Here is a 9,594-nt window from a genome sequence, read left to right on the forward strand (position 1 = left end):
TCTGTAGAAAAGACTTCGAGTAAGGCCCGATGTAGATAAACGATGTCATGTAGTTGCGGCTTTGTACATACAAGCGAAGCTGCGAGACTTGGCAGCTTTAGCACGTAACATTTAATATACGAAATACGTATCGGATTGCAGTAGTAGATCGTACAATATGAGTCAAGACGTAACAAAATCACGTAATATTTATTACGCACATATTGTACGGTGATTCTTTACTCTGCGATTGTCTACAGCGACGACTAAACCAAGAATTTTTATGCAAATCCATATGTACTTTAGTTATGCAGATAATTTCAAATGTTAGTTACACTATCTCGGTAGATTAGACAAAGAGAATATACCTAAATTTTTATTTCGTCGCATTTTCATTTCAAGTTGCATTCTCCGGCTATTTTCTTAACAAAGTGCTATAAATTGCCAGAGTGGCGCGACTACTTCAAGATAACACAACAAAGCTGTGGAATCTCTTCTTAGTGTGCAATGGTAAACGCGTGTTAATTTCTATTTCTGTGATTTGAGAATTTCATTGTTCCTTCTCTGCGGAACAGCTTCACTCGCAAATTTTCTTCTTTTTCGATTCCATTATAACCACTGACATATTTTACGACGTGACGTATGCGCATTGTACGATTAGAAATACACACATCGAAGATAGGTCGTGTATCGAGTAACGACGATTAATACGAAATCGGAACGGGGTGCAAGCATCGCATCTCTCGTCTGCACTGCATCGGTTCTAATCCACACGATGTATCTACATAACCGGACTATCGATTTGAATGATCATCAGGATCAGACTCCGTACAATAAGGGGCCAGTTAACCGCTCTTGTATCAGGGGTTAATGGCCTCCGGAAATTGCTATTATTCGCCATAGAATCAAACCGTTGCAACGCAAAATTATACCGTTGGACATTTATACTTAGCCGACGATTAACCTTACGGTTTACTTTCCATTCGATTTGTATCCTTCTAACGTTAAAAAATATATCACGAGTTTCGGTAAAATAAACCGGAGCACCGTTATTGGCGAAAGATGGAAATATAAAAACTCGAGCATCGCAACAGGGTTAAATTAACGAAAAGATCTACTTTGCATATTTTATTTCATGGGATCGCGTGATTCGATAGACGATCTATTTTCAGTGGGTGGTGGAATCGATCGAAGGCGTGGAAACAAGAACATATAAACACCGTGAGAAAACGCTTCCAGGAAGCTTCAACAACGGCCCACGCATTGCTTTTGCGTCGTTCCAAATTACGTGTGTCAAGAGATCACGGCCTCTTTTGGCCTCTCCCACCCCCTTCGGTTTATACTACTTGCTCACCGACAAACGAACGCTTCGAGGACATTTCGAGCCGTTTACGAGGAAATAGATGCCTCTTTGGCTTATATGGCCACGTGTGTCCCTTTCCACCGATTTGACGTAATCACAATATACAGGCTGATTCGTTGGAACTTTGGGATCTATGGTGTACGGATAAGCGCGAAGCTCGATTACGCAAAATTTAAATGATATTTAAAAATCGTACGATATATCCCATAAACGATCGTCGAATTTCGGTTTGAGGCTAACACGTATAATTGGTCGTAATTCATTATGTTCCTCTTCTGACTCTTACAAACAGCTTTTACAAACAAACGAATTATTTTCGGCGCATTTTCACGCCGATTATAAAAATTTGTTTAAAGTATAACTTCAGATCAAAATTTTATATAAAAATAACGCTTCTATGCGACTGTGTAAGAATTAAACGATAACCTGGAGAAGACATACGCTTGTGTAACTGATATACAGCATGTTAAAATTGATGATACTATACTACCGTAAGTTTGAAGGAAAAAAAGTTCATGAGAATACAGTTGCAAAGAAGTTGCATCACTTGAAATCTTGAAGCGACCTTAATTTCTCCACCTGTATCAATTCGTCACGAAATTCCAAACTACTCTCTCGATTACTTCTGACCTACGTACAGTTATTTGTCCTTAATTCGGTGTATATTGGGAGACACAGAAAAAGCTAACATATCGTCTTAATGATTTCATCGATTTCGATCATTGTTACGCGACAAATAGATAGGCGCGTTTTGTGCGACAAGAATTACTCGTTACTTGGAAACTGAGTTCCCCGAGGCGAGCATACGAAGCGCGATACCGCGCTAATTGACCGACATTTTTGTCGTCCTTGACCGTCACATTTTCCTTTTCCATGGAAACCTCGATCTGCTTATACGGCCGTATTACAGCCACGACCTTCATGCGAGGAAATTTCCACTTTTCCATTGGACGAGCACGTAACAGCCAGCGAATGGATATTTCCACTGCGTAACTTTCATTTTCGTGCCGGTCAGTTCGTTGCTAGCGGTGGTCGCTGTGATAGCGCAAATACCACGCGTATTACACGCCGGAATGAAAATCGCGAAAACGTGGAAGCACGGCTATTTAACTTTCGATCGAATCGGACGTTCAACTTTCTGTCAGAACGCAAGTTCTCGCTAATCTGAACCCATCGAGGCTGGAACTTACGTCGACGCAGCATTTCGTTTCGTTCCCTCTTGATCGATTCACGTTATTCGACTCTGTTAAATTCGTTCGATTTACGCGATGCTGAAAAACAGTCGCAAGAATTCGCTGAATATTACTTTCGTTACTACTTGCTCGAAGCGTTAAATACAAAAATGTATATCGCTACGATGAACTAGCACTTTCCTTCTCCAAATAAATAAGACAAGTAAATAAAGTTTTAACGAAATGCTGTGTTATCTTCGCCCAAGTTGTACGATAGTACTCGATAAACGTAGTAACGCAATAGAAACATGGACAGGAAATAGAATGCTTATTCTACGATTTTCATTCATGAAAGAAAAAAAATCGATTAAGATTAATGGAAACCGAAGAAATTGCATCACGGTGGTCGCGATAGCGCGTTATCACTGCAAGGTATACGTCATGTGTGTCACAACCGTTGCGTCAAACTCGTTGAATCGATTCGCGTTACGTAGGTAAATGCTTGCTGCGCGTCTCATTAAAAATTAGCCGTACACGTTCATTGTCTTCGCTCGTAGTCCGATCGTTTCGTCGACGGAGTCGTTCTATATTAAAACCATCGGAGAAGCGTCCCTCGTCGAACGCACCGGACCGCGATACTAGGGAGATGATCTCGACGTCGTTAAACGGCACAGACCTCTTTTAAACTATAAGTCGTCGGTGTTTCCGTTCCACGATCCCGACGCTGATTTCTCGCGATCGTTATCGTGTTCCGTGACGCTCTCGAATTCATGTGTCTGCGTTCCTTTTCCACCGGTCGCGACACGTTGTCGTTATTTTTAGAACAGATTCTGATTACGGAAGAGTCGAGATAATGGGGGTGATCGGTCGTAACGATGCGAGCTGCCGTTTCGTGTTCATAATCGAGAATACAATAACTTTCGTCGTTTCGTTAACCGGTCACGTATTTTATCCTATCAGTTTATCGAGGATGGTGTACTTTGAATAAAATCTTCTTATCTCGTTTTTTCATCGAGCGTAAATGAAATACGGCTATCTGATACGTTTGTTTACTTTGCATACGTATAAATGGTTACACGCTAGCTGGATGGTTATTTCTACGGGAAAATTTATGCGAGAGAAAATTTAACCAAACGAGAGACGTGACAATGATTTTCCTCGGATCAATCAGCCTTCTGTCGCTGGCTTACGTAACCATTTTGTTATATCCTATGGCCAATATTTCTCTCGTTTTCCGATCTCCGTCACGACCCCCTGCATTCGCGCGACGACGGACCGCCTATGTTTATTTCACACCCGAACAAAATTCTGACAGCCAGGTGAGGATGAATAGAACGATCTACGATAAAAATATTATTTACGAGGTAACATGTTCTCTCTCTCTCTCTCTCTCTGTTGAAGGTTATAATTTCAAGATAATGGCAATAACACAAAACATGGTTGCGTCATTGCTTTTTCTTGTCGAGTTACGATCCTCTTTAAATCGTGTCTTCATTCTGATACGCGGTTACGCGACTTTCGATTTTTTACGTATGCGATACAACCTGTTATAAATAATTTAGCGGGATTTAAGCTCGCGCACGTAAATTGACAGACTTTTCTTATTCTAGCAATCGGTCAAATTAAAAAGCCACTAAACGTAATTTATCGCAGAACCGTTAAATTTAACGTTTCCGTGCGCTCTGTATCCTTCGTTAAAAATTTAACGATCATCGATATCAGTATGCACGCTCGTCCGCAATAACTTCGTTGCATAATTGATTAATTAATTGAATTTTGTTTACTAACGCCGCAAAAACCGTTTCGTTGGCTAGCCAATTAATCGTTCGCAACATGTTTACGCGTAATTAGCATTTTCCACGATTTATGAACGTACTTCGAAGCCGACTCGAAACGACCATTGCGTTTCTTCGTTCGAGCGCCTTTTTATTTATTTCCGGTTAATCGCTTCCGATTAATCGAATGTCGTGTAACGTGTTTTCTACGCGCACGTGGTGCAGAAGACAGCGTGTGCGCGCTCGAACTTCTTCCACGCGTGCAAAAACACGTCGGCACGGAGAAGCAGAGACAAAAAGAAAAAACATTGTTCACGCGATACTCTGAGCGCGGAACAAGTGTGGCAAAGTCAAAGTTGAACGCTGTTTCGCGAGCACGTGACAGATACGTATATCTCGTGCTAAACCAAACAATGGTTCACGAGTTGGAAAAAAAGACATCCAGAATGGTTTTCAATTTTAACCCAAATTCTATCGTAACGCAACGGCTAATTATTAAGTCTTTTCATAGCGGCACCAAATGTTCAACGATATTCAAATTTTACCAATATATAACCACGATCAGAATTCAGATTATACAATGATCGTTATAGAATGAAAGTTCAGAAAGTTTTGTACAACACGTATAATATTAATAAATGTACAGAGAGTATTCAAACAGTTTCGTGACTCACTGTAAACTGTACTTGTGTAGTAATCAATATTTCCAGCAAACGCATGTATCCCCTAATATTGACACTGTGTTCGTAGCAAACGAACTATTCTAATCCACATGCTTAATCGCCGCACTATCATCGAAGCACCTTTTATCGAAAAAATCATGCGTCTAGACGCCGGCGAACAAATAACATTCTCTTCGACATACTTTGGTCGACACGCAATTCGAACGGCTATGGGACACGATCGCTTGTTGCGCGTTATTATCGCGGAAACCGTTCGAATTGCCGGCTAAGGAACGTGCCGAAACTTTTTACGCGCCAATACTTACGCGTGTCATAGATACATACATACATTCCTGGCCGCGAAGTGGATCCGTGTCGTTCGTCCTCGATGATGACACGTCGATAACACAATCACTACCGAAGCACCACTGCCGTGTGTCCCACATTACTCGGCATGCCGATAGTCCGAAATCACTGCGTAAATAACGAAAATAGATATGAAGTAAAAAGGCCAAGTAGAACGATTTTTGCACGTACATAGACGTGTACATGTACGCATGCAGTCGTTCACGACGGTCTGTTTACACGCTTCGAGTTTTCTGTGTATGTGTGTCTATGGTTTTATCAATAGAAACCAAAAGGCAACACTATCAGTTATACATCAGTGCAAAGTGAAAAGGTAAATTTACTCGGTATATTAAGGTATTTGGAGGAAGACTTAGGAAGGACTTTTAGAACGAAATTTTATCAGAAATTACGAAACGTTTAACGTTTTGATTTGATCAGTTCTACGAAGGTTTTTAGCGAGAACTTCTTCGTACCTGTATTATATATGATATTACATTATATATACATACATTATATAATAATGTAATTTATAATATATTATATTATATAATAATATATATATATATATATATATGTATATATATATATATATTATATGGACATTTGCATATATGAATTTTTGTATATGTGCGTCAATTTTGTTTCGACTTCGAGGAGAACTTTTGGTGTTTCGAGAAAATGTTTCGCGTAAAAGTGAAACAGATCACGCGTACCAACAACAAGAAATAAGATGTTTTATTTCGTATAGGAAACTTAGGGCTAAGGACTAAGACTAAACCTTTTCGATCAGAAACTTTTCTCTTCGATTCTCTTTCACGTTTAACAAGAACAGAAGACGGTTGAGCATACCTGTTCTACGATTTCACACACGTATTTTGAAATACGTTCAAAGAAAATTGACCGCAAAACAATTGCCGAGAGCTAATGTCTTTGTCCGTTTCAAAAAACGTTTCCGGCTCGAGGAATACACGTAGACATTTGTGATTAATTGTACAAGTATAGAGGTATATAGGTAGGTACAAGCGCACGTGGAAAAGGAGCTGGATCGATGTGTACGGTAACGCGACCGATTACAAAACACACGACCACAGGCTAATTCTCTTTTTCTGCGTCGTCGCCTAGCCGGAACTTTTTCAAGGCTTCGTCCGTAGAAGATTTCACAAGAGACACGGGTTTGCTCTATACACCACGAAATTCCATCCTTTTTCTTCCAACACTTCGCTCCACGGACTATTTAGGACAAAGACTGCGTGCGTGAGTTGATGCGTACGTGCGCGCGCGTGCTTACTCCTTCGACTGACGCGCGATGATTCGTAGCCACTTCTAATGCGTAGTTAGCTTCACGGACTCCGGTAAAATAAAATGAAACATAAAACATAAAGAGAAAGAAGAAACACAAAGAACCACTCCCCGAAGGTTAAAGCGCCGAGACGCCACCACCGCAAGTAGCCTCTGCTCTCGACGATCTACGCACCGCTTGTTTACTTTATCCCACCTTCGAACAGGTTGTTGATACTCGATGGAATCATATTTACGTACCAGAAGAATTCATAATTCACGGCATTGAACTTCGTTAAACAGTTCAATCTAGTTTGCTTCTTTTGTATTTACCAGCACAATTGGAATATCGTTTCTTATGCGATTATAAAGATTTAAATAGTACAACGGAAGTACGAATTCACATGGATGATGAACAGACATCACCAAACGAACAAGTACACCAAACACCGTTCAAGGCGACCATGTTATCGTCACTGGCGCGCCTCGGATTGCTTTTTTAAACATGATACCGTTAACTCCCCGCGGTACTCACGCGCGACGCGTTCGACACACGCGTACACACTACACGCGACGAAACAAAACGCGGCTCGGCACGTTCGATTGCGCTAAGAACCGCGTAATTCACATGCGACGCTAAGAAAACTCGCCGCGACGGCAGGGGAATGTCAGAAGAGTGGGGGTAGGGAGAAAGGGTGGTCACGAGTGGTCACGACTGTGAAATTCTGCTCTCGTGTATTCGGAAATCCTTCGATCGTTGAATTTCCTTTGGACGACAGGATATACGTCTATGCACGCACGATCGCTTAACAAACTCGAGACGGAGAAAAACAGAGAATATATAAAAACACGTGCCACAAGAAGCAGCCAGACACAGACAGAGCTGCACGACTGACGGACGAAAGGAAAAACCGGTCGGGAGGAAACTATAATTGCGACGCACGACGTGAGACCGTTTTCTTTCTCGTCGCCATTATCGAATGATAAGAAAAAGAAGGGTTGTTCCGACAAAGTGGGAGGGGGGTGCGACAAGGAAAGAAACATGGAAAGCATGGTCTTCCTCTAGGCTAGAGAAAGAGAAAGGTATACTATATTGAAGAGAGAGAGAGAGAGAAAGAAAGAGAGAGAGAGAGAGACGACTGCTGCTGCCCGCGTCCCGTATTGCGTAGTAAGCGCTTGAATGGATTACGTCACGCGCCAGAGGCAAGCGCAAGAGGGTAAAAGCGTCGCAACAGACACACAACACACACGATGATGCCCATACTGTATAGAGCATTTGTTTGTTGCATCGGTTGTTGCGCGTATTCAGTATGCGGCATTTTGCATGGAGGACTTCGGCCCCGACCTCGGCCGTTTGTTTTCCGGTGACCAACAGGCCCCAGAAGCCACGAGTGAGAAACCAGATATCCAGCTACCCACCTACCGCCACCATGTGAACACTCTACATGCTCGTATGCGCAGCATCGTTTACCGTTCGCGCATATTCGTCTGACAGGATGCCGTTTTCCACCGTTTCTCGTGCACCTTCGCCAAGTGCCGAGGAACGATCGATCGTCAAGATACGACACGAGGGATTCATCTATTTAACGATAAAAATTCGCATTTACAGGGCTATGAAACAACAACGTTCGCCGATCACGGCGAAACTCCCGCTCGCTCCCCACGTGTTTTCGCTGATCGAACAACAGTCAACTCTCTGCCTCGACTCTCTTCTTCGTGTCTTTATTCTATCTTTGCCCCGCCTGTTTCTCTCTCTCTCTCTCCCTCTCTCTTTTCTCTTTCTCTCTTTCTTTTCTCTCCCGTCTCTGTTCTCTCTTCTTTCGCGACATCGTCTCAAGTGCCCTCTTTTGTTTCTCGCCTCCTCTCATACACTGTTACCTCCTCACTTTTCTCAAGCATGCACGTTTAATATATTTTTCGTCTCACGAACAAATTGTCGAGTCACGCTACAAACTGGCACCGCGTTCCACGTGGTTAGACGTGTCCTTTCAAAACACCACGATCCTCACTACCATCTCGCACATACACACACGTTACATTCTATCCCGTATATGGCATTTACCTTTTGGCTTTACTCGCGTGCCCCGGAATTTTCACTCTGGCCCGCCACTCTCGTATCGTCTCCGCACACACGGACCGATTCGCGATTGACGACGAGAGAACACTCGGTTAGAGGCAGCCCTCAGAAACGTAATAACAAAACGTACACCAACATTCTGACGAACGAATCAGCTGGTACTGATCCAATCGTGATCGAGCGCCGACTTCGCCACGGGTCACGGACGTAGAAGCGTCGTGAAAACACGAGTGCTCTGCTCGTGTCGCGGCGGGAATCCGACTCGTGCGCCGCCGTTCGTAAAGACTCCTTAACTAACGTCAGTACTATACTTCACCACTCGCCACGTGCATGCCCCCTTCCCCGTCATGCTATCTTGCTTCCGTCAATATCTGTAGACGTTTATATATTCACAAACATTTGGGACGTAAGGCCTGACACAGCAAGTGTACGATATGACGTCGTTGTGATTTATCACCAGTGACGCTACGCAATTCGATATCTTTATACTTTTAAGAATGAGATCTCGCACTCATGTGCATTGTATCGTTTATGTACAAACCTACAGAATCGAATAGCATGTAGATGTATCCGCACCAAGTCTAAAGTGTTTAAAAATGCGACGTAGGTTTTAACCATTTCCGGAACTGTCGTTCTCCATGAGAAACGATAATCGTCCGAATTGGAAGCGTTGTCTAAACGCCCAATAATGGAGGCCAGACGCCATAGGTTAAGTTACGGCGAGTTGTTTCGAGGTATATACGGGTAAAGCATACAGGAATTCTTCCATGTAGAGGGAAAAATAGGAATGTGTTCAGCCAGTTTACATATACAGTTGCGCAAGTATCAGTAGAAACTTGTTTTCAAGAATATTTATTATTGAGTCTTTGTTCCGAAGCAATGAATACTGTTTTTTATTTATCTCGTTGAAGGTTGCATAAGAGAAGATATCTACGTAAAA

General features: G+C 42.4%; 1 protein-coding gene across 6 annotated transcripts in view; it reads right to left on the minus strand.

The window, feature by feature from the left end:
* LOC132905800 (insulin receptor-like) overlaps nt 1-8,781 on the minus strand; it is a 43,581-nt gene extending 34,800 nt beyond the window's left edge. For 4 of the 6 annotated variants that reach the window (XM_060957448.1, XM_060957446.1, XM_060957447.1 and 1 more), the window contains exons 1-2: nt 8,640-8,781; nt 5,297-5,425 (exon numbers count right to left, since the gene is read on the minus strand). The gene's annotated coding sequence lies outside the window, so the exon portion shown is untranslated. Of the gene's footprint in view, nt 1-5,296; nt 5,426-6,838; nt 7,190-8,639 lie in introns of those variants that run through there. The other 2 variants (XM_060957445.1, XM_060957443.1) reach the window with 2 other exon arrangements.
* Nucleotides 8,782-9,594: the final 813 nt, after the last annotated feature.

The sequence above is a fragment of the Bombus pascuorum genome, chromosome 4 (assembly GCF_905332965.1).
Source record: "Bombus pascuorum chromosome 4, iyBomPasc1.1, whole genome shotgun sequence".
NCBI lineage: Eukaryota > Metazoa > Arthropoda > Insecta > Hymenoptera > Apidae > Bombus > Bombus pascuorum.